Source organism: Anser cygnoides, chromosome 14, assembly GCF_040182565.1.
Source record: "Anser cygnoides isolate HZ-2024a breed goose chromosome 14, Taihu_goose_T2T_genome, whole genome shotgun sequence".
NCBI lineage: Eukaryota > Metazoa > Chordata > Aves > Anseriformes > Anatidae > Anser > Anser cygnoides.
The window spans coordinates 13,754,881-13,779,542 of NC_089886.1; the positions used below are offsets into that span (position 1 = coordinate 13,754,881).

The window sequence follows — 24,662 nt, forward strand, 5'->3', positions numbered from 1 at the left end:
AACAAGAGGTTAGTTCCCTAGAAGTTGTCTAACCACATTAGATAGCACAGCTTAGTGACTGAGTCTGGGCCCAGCGTCTAGAGAATAAATCAAATGGTTTTTTGTTGTTGATAAAACATTTTCTCCACAGCAGATGGATTTAATATTTCCTGGATCCATACTGTTTAAGACTTGGAGTGGGGATGCTTTTCCAGGATTGCATTATTGATGACTTTGTTTCTAAGGGATGCAAACTCAGAGTTCTCCTAGGACTTGTTGCTATAAACTGTTAAGCAAGTATTTTTGTCTCTTTGTTTCCTCACTCCATTTGTTGACTTATGTGTTTGCTCCTGATCCACTTCACTTCTCTGGGACAAGTTAATTCTTCCCACTCCTACTGCTACTTGCTTCTCTTCCCTGCTACTACCATACCTCTCAGCTGTCTGTGTTGTGAGGATTTGCCCAGATTTTGCCAGGCAGATACTGGCGGCACTGAGCTCCCCACTCTCACTGTGACAGCTCCGTTCTTCTCCAACTATCTCCCAAGTTATTCTTTGCCCAAAGCAGGAAGAACGGCAGAGCATTCCCAAAGTGCAGTGTTTTTCTGAAGGGTACCTCCCAAAATAAGGCTCTTTAAAGCAAGTTCTGTGTATAGCTATGTCTAGTTGGTACATAAATACGTGCGGCTCCCTCAAGATCATGTAAATTCATAGGTATCAACATGCTAAGAGGTATAAAGTGATATGTTGTCAGCTTCTGAGCTGAGTTGTGTTGTTTTTATGTGAGTCAAGCATCTGTCCAGGGCTCTTGAATGAAAGAGAGAGAATGTTTCTGGGCTAACTCACCACCACAATGCTTTTTCACATGTGAATTGTCATTCAGCCGTGTCTTATCTTTCAGCTTTGTCAGATGATATGGGATTTGCAACAGACTTGAGCAGTATAACCTTTCAGTTCTGTGAATAAGCTGTAGGGAGCTCTGTCTTCTGTGCTGTGAGCCTGCCAATTTAGGCTCCTTGCTGACCAGTTTACACTCTAATCAAACATGAAATTCAAACTGTCTAGGTCAGAGAAAGTTTTTTGGCAAGTCTAGTTGGGAATGTACAGTAGACCAGCCACTACAGAGACCTAGAAGTATTTCAAGAAGGTAGTCAAAGCTAACTTGATGTTAATATGTGTGTGTGTATATATATATGTATGTATCTTCAAATGGACAAAATTAACTCCCAGACAACTGGAGCGACTGGGAATACCCAAGACTGGCTATGTGCATGAGAGCTGCCCTACTGTCCAAAAGAGAAATGTAGCATTCCCATTCCTATCAGTTCTGATGTGGAAAGCAGTTATTTTAGATGTCAGGAGGACAGTGGCTGGTAAGACAGGACAGCTTTGAATGTGAAGAAAATACTTTTCCAAAACGGTCCATGACTGGCTGTGAATCCTTCAAAACCAATTTTTACGCAGAAGGTATAGTGATTATGTATAAGTCAAGCAGTGAGTAAAGATTCTTTATAAAGTACCCTAATAGTTTTTTTAGGACATCTACTGCTTTCCTGTTGAGACAAAGTTTGTATTATATTTTTTCATCAAAAATACATAGACAATTAAGAAGCAAGATTCTCCTACAATGCTTTTACTGTCCTTCAGTTATATGAAGGGGGAGAGGACTACAAACATTTTTGGGTAACATAAAAATTTAGCTGTTAGTGATCTTTTTTTTTTTTAACTAACTCATTAAGTGTAGCTGAATTTAATTTCTTACTCAGACTGTAAATCTTTCCTCTCTGTCTATCTCTATCCCACTTCATCTTACTTCAGCACTTCCTGCTAGGTATATGTGGTGTTCACAAGACAGTGTTATTCCACAATGACTAAGTTGTCCTGAAGTGTGTTATGGTTTAATAACAACAGGAATTAGGTTTGCTGCTACCAAAACCATTTTATTATGACACATCCAAAGACATAAAACCCTCTTGTGCAATAATAAAGGAAAAAAAAGCTCTTTCCATCCACTTGTACAAAAGAAGCCTCAAGAGATTAGTACCATAATAAGAAGAAAACAAACATGATTCAGTTTAGAAAAATGTAGCTAATATGTCTAAAGGAAAATGCAAGTACTTAATCAGACAAAGAGAAATTTGGGAAGCAGTATTATTGGACATGACCTGTGATTAATGGGGAGACAGAAAATCAAATATTAAATAGATAATTATGCTTTCTGCTGAGATGGCACTACCGTCGTGAGATTTGAGGTATCATATTCAGTTGTGTGTATTCCAGTTGGGTGGAAGATGTGAATGAGTTGGTGAAGATTAAATGACCTTAAAAATAATCAGATGAGGAAGTTTTTAAAAAAAGGGGTGGGGCAGAGGGAATAGTTAATAAGAAGGCAGGTATTGAGAATTTGGCTAAGTGGTGGCACAAGGAAGTGTGAAGGAGCTCAAATATACAAAAAGCTTAAGAGGGAAGAGGAACCACACAATGCAACGTGAGGTTGAATCTGAAAGTGAGAGAAAAGAAAATTTTGGGTCAACTAGAAAAAGAGGACTGGAACATCTCAAGACTTCCTTTTTTTAAAAAAAAAAAACACCTTCATTTTATTTAAACCAAACACATTAAAGTGCTGGGAAACATTAGACTAAACAACTTGATTAACAGTTGGGCAGGAGGCAGGGAGAAGGGATAAGAATGGAGAAATTAGGTCAGTCTTATACATCTCTAATTTCAGGGCTGATTCAGTCTCATCTCACTAATGTGCTTGGGGTTATCTTGCCTGAACGTCAGTGGATCGAAAGGTTGGGTCAAGTTTAGAGAAGTTTAACTGAGTTCTCTCATAGAAGTGCTGTGAACCTTTAAACTGGGGCAGATAAGGGCTTGCTGCCTCTGGAAAGCTTCCTAGCTACTCAAAGGTTTGAAACATGGGGTAGAACTTCCTCTCATCATCAGCCCTTTCAGTCTTAGGCAACTAAGAGCTATACCCTCAAGGCTACTGTGGATGCTGAGTTAAGGCTACCCTATTTAGTTAACCAAGGTAAATCTGTAACGTACAGTTACAAAAGTAAGCACAAGCTTCCTTCTGTTTTGTCTCTGTGCCCACTCTGGCTCAATGTCAGAGACGAAAAAATTTGAAGTTACGTATTATTGATAATAAAGTGTTAATGGGATCTTTTCAGGCCTTACAGTGAAAGGTTCATTTTGGTTCACTTATTTTCTCCAGCCTATTTGCACAGCTTTCCTTATTATGCAGGGTATCAGAAAAAAATGCTAATATTTGAGAAGTTTTCTGCTTGCTTGTGACCTCTGTTTCACCTGAGTAGGAGCCACGGAGATATACAACCAAAAGTTTTCAGGAGCCTCCAGAGCACAGGAACTGAGCCACATGACCTGCAAGTCTCCCGGTCAGTGGCCTTCATACGGGCCGACACGGAGGCAGACGGGAAGTGAGAGTTCACTGAGAAACAACACATCCGCGTCGGTGCGCCGAGGTGCGGGATGCCAGCCTGAATTCCTGACGTGTTAGCGTTTGAGCCGCAGGCTACTGCCAATGGCTCTCCGGCCAAGCCAGGCCAAACAAAAAGTTCCTCTTGAATGTTAAAATTAGAAATAAGATATTACTCAGTTGGATATCACAATAGTAGCAGTTGCTCACACTTACTCAGAATTGTTCTAACAGGTTTAGGGCTGACTCCATCCCTTCCTTTCCAGAGGGTGCAGGACTTGACCCTATTTTTTGAACTCTCACCATTCTCTTCTAATGCAGTAGGCTACAGTACTGCACAGTGCGGAGTCTGTAACAATGAAACAGTGATGCTTTGTTTCCTTGAACTTCTTAAGAAACAAGGGTCAATTTTTAATAAAAAGCCTGTTTTGACAGTGAGTGCTTTGACACCCTCAGGTAGATGCATCTATTTCACTTACATTTGTCTGGGGACAGGGATGTAAAGAAAGGGGACAAGCAGACTGGGGAAAACCGGTCAGCAGAGCTTGGTGTACTATGCAGTTGTCTAGTATAACAAACAAATGACTTAGAGATGGGTAATATCCTAAAGTTTCATGTTTGTAGCACAGAAGGACTCTCTGTTCTGTTTGTAGCGCAATAAAAAACTCTTCATGAGCGAAAATAATTGGTACTAACATGCAGGACTTTGAGAAGAGGCAGACAGAAGGACAGGACATACCCATACAGCACCTGGTTCCTTGTTTTGTTTTCTCTTAGTTTCAGTTCTTTGTTTCTCCAGCATTGGTTACATACCTAATACTACAGATCTTTGATGTAGAAGGCAGGAGGATCTGCAGTTTGAACTAAAAAGCTGGCCTTGAAGCTGAGACTATAATGACTTTGTGTTGTAGATGGGCTTGTCCCAATGGGAGAACTATGACATGCACAAAAAGAAAACTTCGCTCTTCCAGAGTTCAATTCTTTTAGTTTAGATTAATGAAAAAAGGGTGGTGCATCGCAGCAGAGCTTGATTTGTCTGTCACTGTGGAACAATGAGCAATTAAGGCTACATTATTATCTGAACCTGGCTTGGCCAGGGTTCTCTGCAGCTGCAGACTTGAGAGCAACATTAGAACTGGCTCTATTAGATATGACTGCAGTGGGAGTTTATAGGATGGGGAGGGGTGATTGTTAACTTGAATTGCATACTTCTGGGTTATTTTTTCTTTTATTGTCGGTAATGAAATTCTTTTTCTTGCTAAAACTTAGGACTGCTCTCTAGTCAGCAGCCTGGGTGTGTAGTGGGGACTACGCTACGCTGCCTGCCCACCATGATAATAGCTCTCTCGTGTCATGGCTGGCATGCTTCCGTGCATGCATGATCATAATTTTTTTGCCATTGGGTGAGACTTCTAGATCAAAGAGGTTTATGAGCAGAACCTCCAATGTGTTTGAGGTTTGCCCATCACTGCACGATACTTCCCAAGAGCACATTTCCTCATTAAAAAGTAGCCAGACTTGTTCCTGACTGCATTATGGTTAGTTTTGATTCAAGGCTGCCTCCAGAATCAATGGGAGTGTGCTCTTGGAAAGTACTATACAGAGATGGGGAAACCTCAAACATTTTGGAGGTTCAGTTTGGAAACCTCTTTGGTTTGGAAGTCCACCAAAAGCATGTCATGAGATGGTTAGAAGGCTGGGTGGGGTTTACGTCTGAGGATAGAGTGCAAAAGTGAGAATTGTTTAGCTTGGAAGGAGAAAGGGCTAGAGAGCATGTGAGTGAGGTGTTTAAGAAAGATACCGTGAAAACTAATCCACTCCTCAAATTAACATTGCTCCCTAATATGAGAGCAAGGGGTTAGCTAGTGAAAATGAAACAGGGAAAATATTTCAACGTGAACCATTTAACTTAGTCCTGATCTATAAAGGCTGTAGGCAAGCAATGGATACAAACAGCACAATTTATCAGAAATAGGGCTGATTTTGAGACTTGTGTGCCCCTAAGCAAAGTTTTCTCTCCGTCTGCCTCCTTGTCTCCTCTGCGTGACTTGTTTATGAAGGTTGTAAGTAAATTAGAGTGGAGAATCAGTCCTAATCATATGCTTGTAAAGCTGTTCACTCAACAGGGCTTCAGTCCTGGTGGAGCATGTTAAGGTTTTCATTGGTACCTGATCTACCACAGGTTTTTGTACAGCTTTCCTAGAAACAGGAGGGGCAGACTTTGGACTGTGTTCAGGCACTTAACGATGAAATTGGGTGTCCGATGGGATTTTTGAAAGTACCTACTTGACAAAATCCTGTTAGGAATCCAGTCTCCAGCTCCTTTTGAAACTTCTGCCAGATTAATTATTTCCATCCCAAGACCTTATGCACAAAAAGTTCTGGTGGTCTTTCACTGTGCCTCTGAGTAATACAACAGGTTTATTGGTGCCTCCTCCTCTTAATGATGCTTTGTGGCAGTAGGTATGTGAGCCCTTGAGATGCCTAGATAGTAAAAAAGGAATAAAGCTTAGAAGGATTGGATTCTGGACAAACTTAGGAAAGAAATCCTCTCAGTTCTGGAGAGTGGCTCTTTATCCAGACCTTTCAGACCAGCAGCAGTGTGACAGTTTATTCCAAGAACATTTCTGGGTAAAATATCTTGCTGCTAAGTTTGTCTTCTTTTACTTTACCTAAGTGCCTCTTCTTGTTCTCTTCAGAAAGCTCATGATGCACTTAAATTTTTGCCCAGCCAAAACCAGGACAGAGAAGTTGTATCCTTGAGTACTTTTTCCCCTCTGTCTTCCCAGGCTGGAGCTGCTTGGCAGCCTGTAATCTAGGTGAGGCAGGACGTGGGTACTCACCACGGGCACGGGAAGGACGGTGCCAGGCAGTAGTCTGCTCTGCTGCCACTGCAAACATCTGTTTTGCCTTAGTTGCTGCGAGCCTTCAGTTGGTCATGAAAATAATATTGCCAATGCCTGGAGAGGTTTCTCTTACGAACTGTTAAAACAGTTTACACACATTATACTTTGAGGACCTAGAGCAGGGCTTCAGAACTGCAACAGACAGAAAAATGCAGAGGTGCTTTACTTATCTGAAAAGAAAGCACTAATAAAAGTTTTAAAAAGTCTCCAATGTCTGGAATAGCACTGCTCATGGGTAAGAGGGGTACAGCAACGGATGCTTTTCCTGTAACAGGTATGAGATGTGCTTTCCTGAGATCGGGCTAATACAAAGCCCCCTGTGATTAATGTAACTCACCACTGGATGTCATTGTTTCTCTATAGGAAAGCATCGGGGACACTTTTATTTGGCAGTAAAATTGTTTTTGTTGTTATCCCCCCCCCCCCCCCCCCCCCCCCCGCCAAATAAAGAGCTTCACATATGGGATATTCAGGTGTTTGGCACCTTCTCCTCTTGGCTACAGTAAGATCGGGAACCAGATTACGCGGCTTTTTTTCTCAGGGTGGGGAAGGTTTATGACCTTGAGGTGAATATGCTCTGTCCCAAAATTTGTATCTATCAGGACGGATTGTCAGCTGATGTAAATTGTACTGCTTTGTTGAGTCACAGCAGCAGTGCCAATGTGAACAGGCTGAGAATATAGCCCATTGTGCCTGCTCCTTCCCAGTCCCACTCAAATACAGCCAGTCCATCCCGTTTCCTCATAAACCTCCTTCATGCCCTCACAACCCACCTTTTTCTTGGTGTTCCCTTACAACATCCTTATTCCTTTGTTCTCCTTTCTACCTCAGTCAACTGTTTGAGAATTTCATCCAGATTTTGGTATTAGTAATTTTTTTACATTTTTTCTACTTTTGTTCGTATTTTCTTCAAGACTCCCCTTCCAGATGCAAATCTGGAAAGACTGCCTAAGAGAGATATGGTCAACTGGAAACAGAAACAAGTCATATAAACTTAGCCCAGAATCTTGTCCATTTAAATTAGCGTCTAGCTTGGCTTTTTGGTTGTTCTGAATTTGCTTCTTATCCCATCTTGGTGTTAATTTGCTGCCCCCAAACCCTGTTTTAAATTTTTAAATCTGCAAACCTATGTTTGGGCAGGTATAACTGTAACACAGGAAATCAAAACTCTTCAGTATTCAATAAGCAGCATGGGATTGTACCTTGTTAGTAGTCCCTGACATGGATACAGAGAAGGTCTGGGAGGAGGTTAGTGGTGTAATCAGCTGCTTATCTGCTCATAAGGCTACCATGCTTCCTGCCAGTTGCTGCTGCAGATGCTCTCTGCCGTCTTCCACTACAGTGGGTAGCTTTGCTTTGTGGAGTTGAAGGAACTGACACCACTGGCAAAGCATTACAGGATGGGTTCAGCTTCTTCCTGTGAATAGTTTCCTTAGTGTGTCCTTCTGCCAAAGTTCGCTTTCACCAGAAGGCACTTGGTGGCTTTCAGTCCTCTATCTCACCATCTTTCAATTACATTTCCTTACCTAGAATGAAAAGTAAATTAAACCAGTTAATTATTCATATAACAACGAACAAGTAAAAAGCTTTTGGCACCGTGATGACAAAATAGACCAATTATTTTTATCTTCTTTATGTCTATTTTATGTCCATCCATTATGTGAAGGATCTTGAAGACTGCTTTTCTGATCGCAGCTATGAGGGCCTTGCAGGGTAATGGAAACCTTCGTAGCCAAATGATCTGTCATTTGTTCTTTCATAAATCTTCCTGTCCATCTTGATATATGCAGTAGTAGATATGATGTCACTTCATGTTAGGGACACGGTTTAGTGGGTGATATTGGTGGTAGGGGGATAGTTGAACCAGATGATCTTCGAGGGTTTTTTTTTTCAACTTTAATACTTTTATTATTTTGTGATCTTTCTCACAAAACGTGTACCCCAAGGTGCACGTCCAGATGTGTGTGTGTTGAGATTAGCGATGAAGCTGACTGTGCCTTTTTTCTACTTCTGTTCTGCTGGTGAGGCAGCACAGCTGCAGGGATCCTATGGTACTGTCTTTTCCAAAGTCACCAAAGCAGTTGGCTGTTCTGCTAGTAAAATACTGAGCAGGGGTTAGAGACAGTAATTCAAACATTTTGTTTCACTCAGGGGTCTGGGAGAGCTGAAGCGTGGATATCATTGCTACTTGAAAAGATGGCACAGAAAATAGCAAAACAGTTCCAGGAAACAGTCTTCATCCAGTTCAGGATAGATTTTGGTGTCAGTGAAGATAATTTGTAACTAGAGAGCTGATGGAGCTGTTTGTGGGTTACATGGATTTAGGAAATCTGTGACTTAATGAAATCATGCAACTTCAGAGTATAAGGATAGATCTTACTCTGATGAAATATAATTAAATTCTTAGTTTCCCTGCCAAAAATAAAAAAAAAAAAAGAAAAGACTTGGCATCTTCCACAGAGAGTCTTTTGGGATTAGATAAACTGAAATCTTATTAAGTTTAAAAGTCAAAGTGTGTTATAATCTCAAATGTGGCTGTAACAACAACCACCCCCTTCTCACCAATTAAATAGTAGTCTCTGTGGGTTTGGGATCTTTGGGTGACTTTGGGTGCAATAGGTTAACTGTTTACTTACAGGAGATATTTATTTATTATTTATTTATTTATTTATTTGCAGGAAATATTTGAAATAGCTTTGCAGATCTGAAATCACTGGAGAAATATGTTCTAAAAGGGATACAGGAGGGGCTGGACAAGATGAATTACATTTTCAGAAATCTAAACAGATACAGCAATATGAAGCCATCTAACTGAGGCTGTTCAACAAGTAATTTAACTGAAAATTAACCTTTATTATAAGGATTTCTCTTTGTTTCTGACGTGATTTTCAATTCTTATGCCAAAATCATTTATTTTACACTGAGAGAGTTCATTTTTTTATTTTGCCACCTGCTCTCTTTTTTTTCATATGCTTATCTCATTTGGTCATTACATCAATATCTTTTGATGTAATATGTTCATCTTCTTGCTCATTAGGTTATTTAGGGACCATGACTGAAAAATAATTGATAAGAATGCTGAAGAGGGAAGACAAAATATGAAAAATACAATAGGAGATAATTTGGTTTTCATTTGGATAATTTGGTCTGCAATTGGAAGACAATTTGCATCTCAGCTCTACCACTGCTTAGGTTGCATACTTTGGTTACATACATATTTGTATAAATATCTGCCTGGAAATCAGTGAGACAGCTTGTGTGGATATGGTTCAAAGTAATAACTTTTTTCCCTGGAGTTTTTGGTTTGTAAGAAAACAAGCAAACAAACAAAGCCACTACCAACAGAAGTTGTCAGTTCTGTTCCAGATGGTGTTATGGATCAGAGTACTCAAGAAAGCAGTTTTTAAGGACAGTAACATGAGAAGAATAAAACTTCTATTTCTTCACATTTAGTCTGAACATTGTCATTGTTTGATATGAGATCAATCCAAAATTTTATATCTACAATGATTCTTCCCCTGTTCCTAAACACATTTGCATTGCAAATTGTGTGGCAGTTAGCATTATTGCTCAGTAACTGCTGGTTTGTAATACTGAATTTTCTGCAGCACATTCCATAGTCACAGGTATTTCCTAAAGCTCATCACAGGTAGTAGGTACATTGCTGAGGGCTTTTAGCAGAATGTTAATGGTTTAGATATTTAACTCCAGCAAACTAAATAAGGCGTAGGCTTCTTTGCAAATGTTAGCCATCATGCCTGTACATTCAATTTGATGACTCACCACTGTAATACATCTGCCCAGACTGGAACGTGGCAGCCATTCTGCGCTAACAACTCAACACAGCGGTTTATTTTTCTGAAGAGGAGATGTGAGGAGTAACTCGTCCAATTGAAACCGCAAGGTGAGTCACAAAGGTGATGACAAGGATTAGCTTCCTGCAGCCTGGTCTCATGACTGCAGAAACATTTTAGCAAGTTTTGCAGGAGACAACTTCACAAAGAGCTGGAACATGTTTGGATAACCGTCCATCAGGAATGCCCTTTGAGTAGAGCTAGCGGTGTGCGCTTTTTCTCTCTGAATATAAAGATGAGACTTAAAAGGCTTTTGTATGCGGCTGTGAATATTTTCAAATGAATGTCGAGGATGGAGAGCTCTTATCAATGACTTTGAAAGCACACTGGTATTCATTTAAAATAGCTTTATTATTTTCAGGTAATGCATTGCTAGGGGAGTTTAGTGTTCTTTTCTACTCCTCCAAAGTGCAAAGGAGGAGTTCATTACTTAAATACTCTTGGCCTTTGAATAGGAGTGTGGTACCCAACTCCTTTTGTGTGCCTTGAAAAATGTCCCTTTACATTGATCTTGATTCAGTCTTGCTGAAACTTGCTGTGCTAGTCTCATGGGTCTCATTTCACACCCTGAAGAATCACGTAGCACAGCCAGCCTTGCATTGGTAACCAGCTCCAAAAGTGACAGTACTGCGTGCTTTACAGAAATGCCTGTGGGCCTGAATATGTTGGCAAACATATCAGAGTCACAGGTTGTTTGGGTAACAATTTAAACTTCTGTGTGTTTCACCAAATTGTAGCTGTGATCTGGACATTTTGCATCTGGTACTCCATTAACTAGATGTTTATAGTATTGCCAATAAAAGATATGAAAAAAAAATATTTCAAGAGGTAGATTTGACTCATCTTCTTGTTCTAAGGCCTCTAAGTGATTTTTAGTCATGTTCACTCACATTCATGTCAAACTCAATTGCCCAGATTAAGTTTGTTCACAATTGCCTAGAATTATATTTGTGTCATGAGGTCTACCTAACACTTCTCAAAGCTCTGACCTAGTAAATTTGCCCTCTGGAGCTGCTATTTTGATTTTTTTCCAACACTAAAACATCCAATTCTTTGAACCAAGTATTCAGTAAAAGACTCAATGACCAGATCTCACAGTATGTATCTGGGAAGGAGAGGCCAGAACAAAGCAACTATGCAAATTATCAACTCAGACAAAGCTGAAAGTAGCCCAAAATACATTAAACAGTAAATGTGACTCTGCTAGTGTCAGGGCTAAAGTACAGACTCTGATAATGATCATAAAGGGCAGTGATGAAATCTTTCATCTTTCTCATAGATGAAAAAGGAACAGGCACACAATGTTCTCTCTAGCTTCTTTGGAAAACCATTTAGGAGCTCTCATGTTATATGAAGAAATAGGAGAAGCAATTAGCACTGAAGCCAAACTGCAGCTCTCTATCTGAATAGTACTTCACACAAACAGACCTGCTGAACCCCATGGTCTTATTTAAATAATGAAGTGTTGCACAGTGTAATTAAAGCTTGCTGCCACTGGACCATGAAAATATAATAACAGCCTTTATCATGTAGTAACTTAAAGCCCGATGCAGGCTACAAATCAAATTCTCTGCACCCTCTCCTTTCAAAATGAAATCAGACATGTTTCTGTACTTCTGGGCCCAGTCTCCCATTTACAAAATACTTTTTCGTTGAGCCAAGCAGCAACTGCTTTTCTGGCAGTGTTTGGTGTCCTAACACTAAGGAGGGTACTTTTATCAGTTTGCATCGTCCCCTCAGCCCATCCATCGCTTCAGCGAAGGTTATCCTATTAGCTCTTGCTCTGAAGGCTGTCTTTGGGCCTCTGACAGCCAGCAGCCTGTTTTCAGGGCTCGCTGACAGCCTGAAAAGTACGACCATGAAAGTTACAACTGAAAATACAGAACTCTTTCACAGATAAGGTCTATTTTTCTTTCCAATGTGATTCGATGCTACCCTGATTTGTCATTTTGGACCTCCTAGGCTATCTTGATGACAAATAAACTGCAGGTGCCTTGAAGGGCCACCTGCTATTTCAGGTGTGATTGATGTAAATGTCTGAAGTAACTTGCAAATTGTATCCTTTTGTTAAATCTAATGTTACATACCTGGCTGAATGGGCTATTGCACTGTGTGTCTTGAGAAGCAACAGACCCGGATAGCATATATGAGAAACGATGCACAAAGCTTGTGAGTTTATATACTTCTTTTTGGGCCAAATACTTTTCTGAGGGGATTAATGTGAATTTTAACTTCTGCAGCTGTTTCTCCATGTTCATAAAAATTCAAAGTTCGGTCTCATGTTACATGATGGTAAACCAGATGTACTTCATGTTTCAGGTACTGCACTGAAAACTACTCTTGGTTCACAGCAGCAAAAGCAAAAGTGTGACTGGGATGAGCCTTCCCATGAGGTTCTTAGTCCTTATCTCCCCAAGTCCAAAATTCCTCTGACTGCAAGATCTTCTAAGATAGTAATTCCTTCCAGCATTGCCAACTTTTACAGTTTCATCATAAATCTGCTGGAGCTGGATTTGCGTTAAGATGAAACACATTAGTCGTCATGCTCTGTTCTTGCCTGCCTGGGGGAAAAGCCTGTTTGGGTTGGATACCTTTCCTGCATTTCTTCCAGCAAAATATGGGTGCTGGGGAGAGCAGGCAATGCTCAGTCCCCATCCCATGAGGAACTGGGAGATAGAAGAAGGGGGCAAAAGGAAGAAACCAGTCTTATGGGTCACAAAATATCTTTGCCCTGCTCTGAACAACAGAGGAAGAATGTTCCTGTCAGCTGCAAAGCCGTGAGGGGGAGTGAGAGAGAAAACAAAATCTGCAGCTGTAGAGGGACAGTGGCTTGAGGAAAACAGAGGTGCGTAGGCAAAAGAGGGAAGATCAGTTATGCAACCATGAGTTTTGGGGACAGCTAAGAGTCGTGTATCATCAGAGAGCATCTTGTGCCAAACCACAACCTTTATTTTGTTCTAGTGAGAGTTTCGGTGAGTCTGGGCGTGCTGGTGAGGTTGTCTGTCAAACTAGGGAGGAAACTAGCAGAGAAGTTTAAATGTCAACAGGCGGGATAACAGCTATTTTTAAAATGCCTGATGGTAGAAGCCATCACCAGGAGGCTGCACTGGACTGGCTTTGGGTGCTGTGCTGCAGCAGAGACCCTCCTGTCAGCAAAGCAGGTGTAGCACAATTGCTTCACACATCAGGTTCCACTGGCTGGGAAGTTAGCAGCCCCAACAGGGAGGATTTCAGGCCATTTTTGTCACTCTGATGTGCAACTGCATGGCTTGTGGGAGGGGCATTGTATTATTTTTGTTACTTTACCTCCCTTTGCCTTTGGGAGACACCTGGTTTTGAGGGAAGCTAGCTCTCTCCTGAGGGGAACCTTTCTCTGCAGTCACTTAATTGTTTGCTCCCAGCCAGGTTTGCTTAATTATCAGTTTGGGCTGAAAGTTAGCCAGGTGAGAGCTGCCCAGGCAACCTGTGCTACTGAGCTCCCCTCACAGTACCTCAGCAATGAGCGAGCTTCCAGTGCCTGGGGCAAACCATTGTGTGGCAGCAGGTGGGAGGGGAAGGGCCGCCGGGCGTGGCGAGGCAGGTGCATTAAATGGCTGACCTGCTTAATCCTGCCAGCTTCACACGGATATTTCAGTGTGAGTGATAAGGCATTTCTGCAGCACAGAGGGAATGTGCTGTGGAGTTGCACCTCAGAGAGGGGCACAGTTGCATGGGGCAACGTTCTTGTGGGCTGCAAGGTTAATCCTGCAGCTCCCACAGCTCCCTCCTTCACAGGATGGGCCTTCACAGGATGGGCAGTCACGGAGCTGTTGAGGTGAGATGGGACCTCTGGAGGTGGCACGGGCAGCGCCAGCCCGAGCAGGTGGCTCGGGTTGTCCCCAAAGTTTTCTCTATCTTGAGGCCAGGGTGCTGCAGGGCAGCTGGGTCAGGCGTGTGTGAGATCCAGCTCATGGGGAAAAAACGTCTCCCTCAAGTGTAAGTCTTCATATTTCAGGTTGTGGCCGTGTTGCCTGCTTGATGTTTCCCTTTGTTGAACTAGGTCAGAGTCACATCTGCCTGTTCCTGAGGTCCCTTGGAGTGGCAGCACGGCCGGTCCTGCTGTGCGTCCCCTGCCAGTGAGCTGAGGGTGTGTGTGTGGTCCCACTCAGGTGTGACAAAAATTTCTAACACTGGTAAAGAAAATGAATGTGGCCAGGACAGTCTGATCTATTGGCCTTTGGAAGGAAAATTCAGATGCCTGCTAGTCAATATTAATAGGCTATAAATCTAAGCGGTGAGGAAGGCAGTGCAAAGATGAATTCTTCCTCTTCTGCATTGTAGAGTCCATGGGACTGTCCCAAAAGTGGACTGTGGGCTCTGGTGAGCCTGATCTTAGCATATAAACTTTTATTTTAGCTTTATGTCCTATATGGATCAATTGATAAAAGAAAATGGAAGTCTTTGACTCCATACAGCTTCCTGTGTGGCTGTCCAAATTCAGTGCCTTGTGTGGCCTGTTGTCCCAGGCTTGAGCTGGTGAAAGGGGGTTTTATTTCAGATGCTATCTCACCCCGGTTCTGAAAAGTTATTCTGCTGCAGTTGTAGGAAAACTCTTGGTTTCCTTGTATTTCTCTACTCTGGTAAAGAAGATACCCCATTTAACTGACTTTTCCAGGCAACAGGAACATATTAGAAAGCATTCACTGCGAGAACTCCCAACAGCCCTAGGTAGTTTTTTTTCTTTGAATTCCTTAGCTCTAGGGATTAACAGAAGATGTGAGGGTGCATTAGAAGAAGCTTTCCCTTTCCTCTTTGTTATTTTCATTGTTTGAGCAACTGTTGCTGGTTGCTGTCTTTGTCAGGATACGAGTCTAGGTAGACGTTCAGTCTGAAATGGTAGGCCTGTCATAATCAACTCCATCTGAAGTGTATTGTTCCCTTACTTGTTTGGTTAGTCTTAAAACAAAAAGAAACACCCCAAACACCTTCAGCATATGGCCAGGAGGCTGGGGTAGCTGTGGGTGTCCTGCACTTGCTTCTTGAAGTAGTGCAGGAGTACAGCAGAGAATGTTCTCAGCATCCAAAAACCTTAACAATGGATCGTTGTTTTGCTGATAAGCAATGATGGGGAGGGGCTGTCAACAGTTATCCCAAAATATGTGAGCGGTTTTTTTAGGAGATGGGAGGAAATACAGGGTTAAGCCCTGTCCCAGCTGACATGGATTATTAATACAGGCTTTGCGTTTACTTTTGAAGACTGATACTTTTTCAGTGGAATAATAATTGGTCAGCATGACCACCCCTGAAAGTGTGGTTACAGAAAGCCTGAAGCTATAAATTTCTTAAACTGTTCAAACTCAGTTGACAACAGTATGTTAGCCTGTGGCTTCTGTGCTAATTAGGTCATGTCAGCAGTGCAAGCAAGTATAATTTCAGAGTGTATATGTTAATTGCCAACTGAGGATATTGCTGTTTGGGTGTAATAAAGTGTTCACTACAGGAGGGAAGAAGCAGCACACTAGGTTGGTTGCAGCCAGGGTTTGTCTGGAGTTGTGTGAATCGTTAAGGATTTTTAAAGTTGGTTAATTAGGCTATTTAGGTGTTTTTCAGCATTAAGCATTGATTTTTTTATGGCTTATTTTGTGGCAATAGTTTTTTTTTTTTCCTCCCCTTTGTCTTTGTTAGAGATTCAGTCTTTTAAGGTTGGCATGCACAAAGTAGAAGAACTTGCAAGGCTTTCTTCTGGGATCTGTAAAAATGCATATGTTAAGAGCTCAGGTGCTTTTTGGAGCAGCAGTGTGACAGACTTTTATGCATGCGAAGCAATCTTTAAGAATAGCTGATTAGAGTAAGCAATATCAATATAAGATTCATCATTTATACTGTGAACAGTACCTAAGTCCTCAGTGACTTTTTCAGATTTTGCTTGCTGTTCCCAAGAGTGGACATGCTCACTTACCACAGTCCCAGAGTGACAGAGAAGGCAAGCAGGTTTCCCACTGTGCATCCTGAAACTATCCAGAGACTGCAGGCTGAGAGCTGTGCTGAGATGATGAGGTTCATTGCCACGCTCAGTAATGGACTTGTTAGCCTGACAGCGTCTGCTGTGCTGCTTCAGAGACTGAAGCCATTTGAAGGATGCTCTGAGTGGAGGATTGAGTAACCTGGACAGAAAGGTTGGACGTGGTACTTAAGGACATGGTTTAGTGGGTGATAATGGTGGTAGGCGGATGGTTAGACCAGATGATCTTGGAGGTCTTTTCCAACTTTAATGATTCTGTGATTCTGTGATGTTTTAAAAATGAACAAGCACACACAGAACAAAAAACTTAATTCAATTTTTGTATTGGCTTGGAGTTGTTCGTGAAAGATAGGATATTTTAAGACTTAAACATCAAGCTTGATATGTATGCACAGCGTGTTACAGAACTTGGCCTTGCACCTGAACGCTGTTCATTTAACCATCCTCACGTTCAGCCTGTCCCCGTGTCGGCCTCAGGGTGAGAGGAACTTGCCCAAGGCAGCACAGCTGCATGGAGGAAGTGGCTTGTAAGCGGTGCCATGGGCTTTGTGGTATCAAAGCGTTGTGCTCATTTCTGCAGGGTTAAGCTTTACTTAGTTATTTCCTATGGGAGATTTATAGAGAACCTTGCTAGGCTTTGGGGGATATGGGTAGTAATTTCTGTTTTTACTTATGACAAGCAACTTTTGATTCTTCCTAACCCTGCATGTGTTTTTTTCTTTTTTTTTTTTTTTTGACAACATAGGTTGCAGGAGAATTGCTGAAGTTACTGAGTGACACATTTGAGCACTGGAATGGTAAGTTGTCATTTATAAGCAGCAGAGAATGGCTTTGTGCATGACTGCTATGTGCATGCCGTACACGTGTCACATGCATCACCTTACACGTGCTCTAATAACACTGGGAACATTGTGGGGTGGCAAGTTTTTGATGTTTATGTTATCAACTGTCAAACAGGGAATAGAATGCTCTAAAAAGCTGGCATGCTGATGATGATCTGATGACGATTGCTCAAGTCCTGTGCTATAGGAGTATTTTCTGTGGCTTCTGATGTGACATTTTTTTTCAGATCCTTGGTTGAAAAGTTAGCCCCTGGGGTCTTATTTATGGGAAACACAGATGCTTCCAAAGACCAGTCTTGTGAAGGGACTGTCATTTCAAGGTCCCAGAAGTCGCTCTCTGATTTGCCTCTTTGTGAGGTAGGGTGCTGAGGGGAGTGATGAGAGAACTGTTTCCTTGGCTGTTGCCAGGATTTGAAGTTCCCAGATAGAAAGTTGACCAAACACATCGTCCTCCCCAGTTCTGTTTATCTTTTTTTATTTTGGAGAAAAATGTTCAGGTGGTAGTGGGCTCTAATTTTTATTTGATAATATGCAGAAGTCAAGTGTTAACAAAGAGCTAGGTTAGTCTTACTTGCTCATGTTTCCCTCTTACAGCCCTTGCAGTGTCACCACTGTATTTATTCTTGAGGGATTCTTGCCTAGATCTGAATTTCTGAAAGCAAGTTTATTCATCTCCCTGTGCTTTTGAAACAATGGCTTAGGGTGGTGAAGAACTGTTAGACTGGGAGCTGGTGCCACTGAAGCATAATGGTAAAGAGATCTGTCTCGCCAGTCTGATCAAGGAAACCAATATTCATGGCAGAACAGATTTCAACAGTGGTATTTCTGTCTGAAGACACAAAGTGCTTGGGGAAGTAATTTAACAGTGAAGTGATCTTACGATAAAGTGTTAGAACAGGACATTAGTAAACAGTAAGAGCTTGACATACAGTAGTGTAGAAGAATCATTGATTTGTGGTGCTGTTATGTATGGCTGGTCTAAGGCTATGTCAAAATAGTGTTTTCTGGCAGCAAGAACCACAGAGATTGTCTGTAGTTCATGGTAGCAGTAAAGATATAATGTTCATAGCAGAAAACTATATGGGGCAATAAACAGTTTTTGTTGGGCATTAAATGAGGAAATGAAGTTAAAAGCTTTATGTATGAATATAGCTCTTGCTGGAGGATAAATGGAGGATCTAAATAAATAAACTTCAATGTAACCAAAGTGCTTTTTTGTTTTCAAGTGCGTCTGAAAGTTCAGAGATTCTGATGTCTTGGGCTTTTCATTGAAAATACTTAAGATGGTCTACTTTTAGAGAACAAATAATTGAAGGCAGGTAACTGAGAGAGAGAGATTACATACAGTAAAAGGGATGTGATGCGATTGTACACATTTAGGAACATGTTCCTTTTTTCTGTCTGACTGTAGCACAAAACTTGCAGCTCAGGTCTTGGTAAGCATAGAAGTCTTTTGTCCCTCTCAGCAAAAAAAAATAAAAAAAATCGTGTGTTCTGTGTAGACCTAAGAGATTTTTATTTCCTAGACTAGGTCTCAGACTGGAAATTCTTTTTGATTACATCTGCTTTAACCTTGTATAACATCAGAAATGAGAGTTCTCCATACGTACTGAAGGTTGTAAGTCCATGTGATCTACTGGTGCCTATTGATTGCGAACTAGTATTGCATGCAAATAGTGTCATGACTCAGTTCATGGGTCATAACATCTGTCTAAAGTTAATGTAGATTCTGGTTTGGTTAAATACTTACATAGTGAATTCTGTTTGAATTTTTTGGCTGTAGCACCATTATTTGCCGTGAGGGTGGCTGGCGAGGTGCCAAGAAGTGTTTCTGTCTTCATGAGATTATACAGTCAGTGTCTATAATCTTTAATGTTCCCATGTGGCTGGTTTGCTTTTCCTCTTTGGCCTGAGATTGCAGTCTGAGAGGACTGTGCGTAGTTCAAATCACACTGCAGGTGGATCAGGAACAAGGTTGTGAGTGAGCTACGTGTGGGGTTAAGATTTGGAGAAACCTTGAGATGCAGAGCTCAGCTTTAGTCCTTGCTCCAGGTAAAATTTTATACGCTTTCTTTAACCAAGGGCTGTTACACTTGCCCAGTGACTGGGTTAAAAAGCTAAGGTGAAGAAATGCTTATTCATGTCTTTTGCTTGTCGTTAGCCTCCTGCAGCAAGCTGGTATGCTAGGTAAGAGCAGTACTCATTATATCAGAGTAGCTTTTTGGACCATGTAATGTGTTGAATAATTCTCTTTTTTTTTTTTCCTTGTTTTTCTTTTTCTACTAATAGCTTTTGTTAAAGCACGGGTCAGTTTGGGGATTTCATTGCTTTTTGTCAGTTCAGGTTCATAGAACATGACTGGTAGATTTGGTGAATTCTACATCTAGTATTGGTTATAAAACAACTAATATATGTAAACACAGAGTTGAGTAGACCATTAAGTTTTGAAGAAGGGTAAGTGAAACAGTTGATTTTTACATGTGAGTTACTTTGCTTTGTAAAATAGCTTTCTATTTTCTTCTTGGAAACCAAGGTTTATTTATTTTTATTTTTATATTTTTTATGGTGTCTCAATACCTTTTAAAAAGTTTTAAAACTTAGCTTTCTGGCAGTACAGTTTACATGTAGCTAACTTAGTAATCTTAAAATTTATGAAAAGTTGATAGGTAGTAAATATTTAGTGGCTAATTGTGTGTGTGAGTGGGTTATCCTCTGTATTGGCGTAGATATTCTGTGTACAATATCTAACGCTTCTCACTTACTGTAGGGGTTTTCTCATCTTTGTTGAGCGATTCTGCTGGTCCTTAAGATCAGTCTTGAAGTTATGCTGTGCCTGTATGGTCTCAAGTCATGTTCATCACAGGCAACACCTGACGTGAGTTCATGATCAGCTAGGTAACTTCCCTAATGCAGCAAGAATCTATTAGCTTTTAAATAACTGTTTTGGGGGAGCATTCTGAGTGCTAGTGGAATTGCTGTCTTCAGGATGCCCCTTCAAGATCTTGGGCTCAGTCCCTTGACGCTCTTTTGACAACTGATGCTACTTACTTTGCTACGTATCTAAGTATGTTCAGTCGGAAGTCAGTAATTGAAGAACTTGCTTCTCTTACCACATTTTCATCTCCTAGGGAGACGACAAGAATAGAGATTTTGGAATATGATTTTGAAACTTTCTGACTTGATATTTTATTATTTTTTTTGACTTCTTCAGGTCTTGAATCTGATGGTTTCATCCCAGAGTGTTTTCATTTTACCTTTTTTTATCCTCTAAAGAAATCGTAGTTTTTCAGTTTCGATAAATGTGGTACACAAAGAATAAGAATCCTGTTTTGCCAACTCTGAAGAACATGTAATTGAAACACAAGCTGCCAAAAGAGGAGGAAGGGTGTACATGAAATCCATGTTCACTCAAAGAGTAATATGCAAACCAGTGTCCGGTGAAGTGAAGAAGGGGCTATTTACGAACTCAGAAGTGGTTCAGAAGCAAAGTGCAGAAAGATCGGGTGGGAAGCATGGGAGTAGATGTTCAGGTAGCATTCTGGTTACAGAAGGGATATACCTTACCTTCTTGTTTCTGTTTCTCTCAGAGAAGTGCTTTCCTGTTTTGACTTTATAGCAGGTGCTGTTTCCTTGCACTGATGTTAATGCAGGATTGGCCATAGAGCAATCCTACGTGTTCACCCTGCTTCCTGATGTTTGCATGTTCACAAATGCCTTTCTTGCTGGCTGTGTTTCACTTCCTGTTCGAGAAGGATGCCCAGAATGCTCTCCAGACTTCTGCTTAAGGAATAAGCAGGTTTAAGGCCTTGCTTTTTTTTTTTTTCCCCTTTTCTTCTGCTTCTTTGCTTTGCTGACGTACTTTACATATAAAACAATGCCCTGTCTGGACTTCAGGTGTTTCAGCCACTGTCAAATACCACCTCTTCATTTTTTTCCCCCATTTTATTTAATCCAAGTGGGTTCTAGGGTGTCAATAACACCTGCAATTTTCTTTAATCTTTTCTGATGTAATGTTTCTCTTCCCCATGTTGCCAGCTATGCCTGCTTTGTTGCCTTCATCCCTTGTCTGAATTATACACCCTTGTAATTTAATCTCCCAGTCAATGTCTTGCTTTAATCACGCCTCGAGCATGCCAATTACATTACACTTCTCCCTTAGCACATGTGCTTCTAATTCACCGCATTGTCACATACCAGCTCCACGCATTGCATGGATCATGTTTATGGTTCCTTCCCTGCTGCACAGAGAGGGAAGCAGTGAGGCGTTCTCCATCCGTCCTCGCTCTGTTACCAGTGTGGGATGCTTCCCGGGGAACTGAAGGGGGGCATATGACAAATGTGTTTTTGCTGGTGACCTTTACTGGGGAAAACTCTCTTCCAGTTAGGAGTCAATTATAGGATCATTCATGGTAGCTTGTCTGCGTGCAAATACATCATCTAACATTGAAGATTGCACTTCTTTAGTGCTGACTTCTGCAACTTCTGCAGTTGCTTTCAGTATCCTGTCCTACTGCGTGCACTAGTTGGCTGCCACAAACAGCTGGCCATGCTCTGTGGCTGCAGCTGTGCAGTTGCCTTTCGCTAAAGGGAAGCAGAGTGCAAAAGATGAGCCTGCCACTGCTGTCCTTGTTTGCAACTCAGTTTGTTCCACGTGGAGCAGGGCTAGCGAATCTGTGTTCTTGAGGATTTGTTTCCATAGTTGGGATCTTTGGTATATGAGTGACCTACGAGCAGTGTGTAGAAAAGGCTGCAGCGTTGAGTTTATCCTTCTCAGTCATGAAAGTAATCTTTCTTGTCTATCCCACCATGTGTTCTCATGACTTTTGCAGGACTGCCAGTTTCAGATGAATTTGATGGAGATGTAGTAATGAATGACAAAGGCTGCTGGGTAGGGCACACAGCCTTTGTGGTTGTGTAAGCCTTGTTTCCCTAAGAAAACAAGCCTATAATCAAATGCCTTGCAGTATGGGAGGACATCTGAAAAATATTTGCCAAAGGAATCTACGGTCTCCCTAAGTGTGGCGTTATCCATGTTTCTCAAAACCATTCAAATGCTGTTTCTGTAACCACCAGCCCTGTGTCTGTGGCATACCGGCTCTATTTCGGGGCAGCACTGCTGCACTGGCTGATGTGAGGCTGTTGCATTCTCACAGTAGGATTGCCAAGTCCTTGACAGCCTCGGGAATGATACAGGCTCAGTGGAAGTCTCTCTGTTGACTTCCTGAGCTTTAGACAATACCCTTGGAGAGCAAGGGCTAAATGTGCACTGTAGTTCAGTCAGTGTGACTGTTAATGCCTTGAATAACAGCTTCCGTGAGGTCACACCAGGCTCCAGGAGCTAGACATTGAGGAAGGTAATTTGGAAGGGGAGCAGGACCTGATGATGAAGGCCACAAGGCACATGGGATATATACTAGATAGCTGTTTGCTGTATTCTTAATGAGTAATAATATATGTTAATAATGTGCAGTACTCATAGTATGCATTTCTATAGATTACAATATAAATGAATATGTACATGCTAACCTTTTTTCTTTCTGTCATGCTGGTTTCATCTATTTGCCCGTTTACCAACATAAAGTTGCCCGTTACATTGATCAGTTCTCTGGTACCTGCTAGCCTTCAAGAGCTTTGCTCCCTCTTGGCTCAGTTTTGCTGACAGACCAGTTTTAGCGATAGGGTCATTTGGAAGGTAAGACGGAAGTTTCTTCCAAGGGCGTTAGAGGATACATGACTGTTGTGGTCTGCTGCTAAAGTAGATGCAACTGCAACTGGTGAAAATACCACCGCTGTGCTGGGCTTCTGTTTGCCCTGGTGGTCTTCTGGTCCTGGCAATTACCTCAGCTTTTTTCAGAGTTGCAAGGTATTTAGAGTCCTCCTTGAAACACCGTCCCATTAAAGCTGATGGCGGTGGCAGATGGACCTTATAGGAAGTATTTGTTTTGTTACTTAATTAGCACTCTACTCTCCCTTTGTGCTTTAGTGGTTGGTTGCTTTTTTCTGGGGGCTATGTTTGTTAGGCTTGGAAGAATTCCCAGGTGTTATCAGTATAAGAATATGGTTATGAAAATGTGTATTACTAGGTTTTGAGAGTGGATCTCTCTTACTGAACTAATAAATCTTAAGAAACAGCAAACAATACTGACTTGTATGCAGCCAGGTCAGAGTTTGGAAATAAGATTATTGCTGGAACATCTATCTTTTGTGATCATGTCCAGTGTTGAGCTTAGGTAACGACAGGCTTATCTCTGTATTTGAGAGCCAATGCTGTGTTGCATTTACAGCTTAATACAAATAAGCAGAATTCTTTTGTGTTTCAGCGAGTGTGTGTAATTGCTGGCAGATGCGAGTTGTAGGTCAGTGTTCCCAAATTGCTTGCCATTTCCAGAGCTCCCCTGAAGCCATGCTGCAGCACAAGCCTCTGCAGTTCAGGGACTGGAGGGCGAAGGCTGCTCTGCCCTAATAGGGATGGACAACGGAGGCAAGAGTTCTTCTGCTTAGAGAGGCCAATGCTGTAATACCCCTAATGCCTCACAACGCTGGCAGGCATCCTGGTTTGTTTCTAATGGAAAAAACACACCTTTGACAGTTTCTTCTATGACTCGATCTTCCAGACCTTAGCCTGGTTTACTGTAGATACCATGGTAGCGCCTGTTTAGTAGTTCAGGATTACTGTATAACTTACCGTGTGCCATTCTGCTGTTCCACAAACCCTTTTCTGCCATGTGATGTTGCCCCTTACTTGAAAATGTGACTGTAAGAAAATCTTATTTTTGTTAAATCTCTGCTCTGCAAATTTGTTTTATTGACTTGAATAAGGACTTTGTACTCCCACTATGTGTTTAATACAAGAGAAGTCTGAGGAAATCTGGGTATTTTCACACAACTGAGAGCTAGAATAAGTACTGTAAAAACTTCTTCATGAATGTAGTTTTGAGGGTGGAGGCATTCTCATCAGGCTGGGTTCATGTGAAGCGAACGTGAAACTACCGCTAGTTCATTTGTAAGGCAGTTAGTGGGAGTATTCTAAAATAGGATGGTTTCACAAGTGAAGTGGGGTTCTGTCACCCAGCTGTAAAATCTAGTTAAATGCTTTGTCTTCAGATGGTTTATTAGTGTCTTGTACTATTGAGAAGACTTGCCAGCTATCTATTATATAGCTAGCATCAAGAAGAGAAATTGGTTTTTATTACTATAGTGTCTGAATGGTTTGAGTGCACAACTGACTGCAGGCTTTTGAAGGAGAACGTGGTGCCTCATCCTCCAACAAGACAGCACTTTGTGCATCAGCATGCCCATAGATTATTCTTTCATATCTTGCATTTTCAGGGTGGCTGTTATGTTGCTGGTGCCGCAGCTGTTGGAATCCATGATGCTGTTAAGAGTGCATAGCTCATTTCTGCAGATTCTTCTCTGCTTTGTTTGCAGCTTCACCAGATGTCGTCATGTCAAAGCTGAGGTGAGTCTCATTCCTTTCAAAATTTTCCCCGGGGTCTATAGCTGGAGAGAAATGATCACCATTTAAATTTTTCAGGGCAGTGCCTTGAGCAACAAATGTGCTGGTGCTCTTTAATAAAAACAAGATTAGTTGGATTTATGGCCTAGATTTTCAGGAGAGATGCTAATGGATATGTGTGTCAAC

The 24,662-nt window shown here is 41.4% G+C and overlaps 2 long non-coding RNA genes across 4 annotated transcripts in view; both read left to right on the forward strand.

Moving 5' to 3' along the window:
* Positions 1-11,412, forward strand: part of LOC125179650 (uncharacterized) — a 30,473-nt gene extending 19,061 nt beyond the window's left edge. For all 3 annotated transcript variants that reach the window (XR_010825000.1, XR_010825002.1, XR_010825001.1), the window contains one exon: positions 9,002-11,412. This is a non-coding gene — a long non-coding RNA (uncharacterized lncRNA). The remainder of the gene's footprint in view (positions 1-9,001) is intronic.
* A 964-nt stretch (positions 11,413-12,376) lies between these two features.
* Positions 12,377-24,662, forward strand: part of LOC136786292 (uncharacterized) — an 87,245-nt gene continuing 74,959 nt past the window's right edge. Inside the window, exons 1-2 of the long non-coding RNA XR_010824999.1 lie at positions 12,377-13,991; positions 16,924-16,975. This is a non-coding gene — a long non-coding RNA (uncharacterized lncRNA). The remainder of the gene's footprint in view (positions 13,992-16,923; positions 16,976-24,662) is intronic.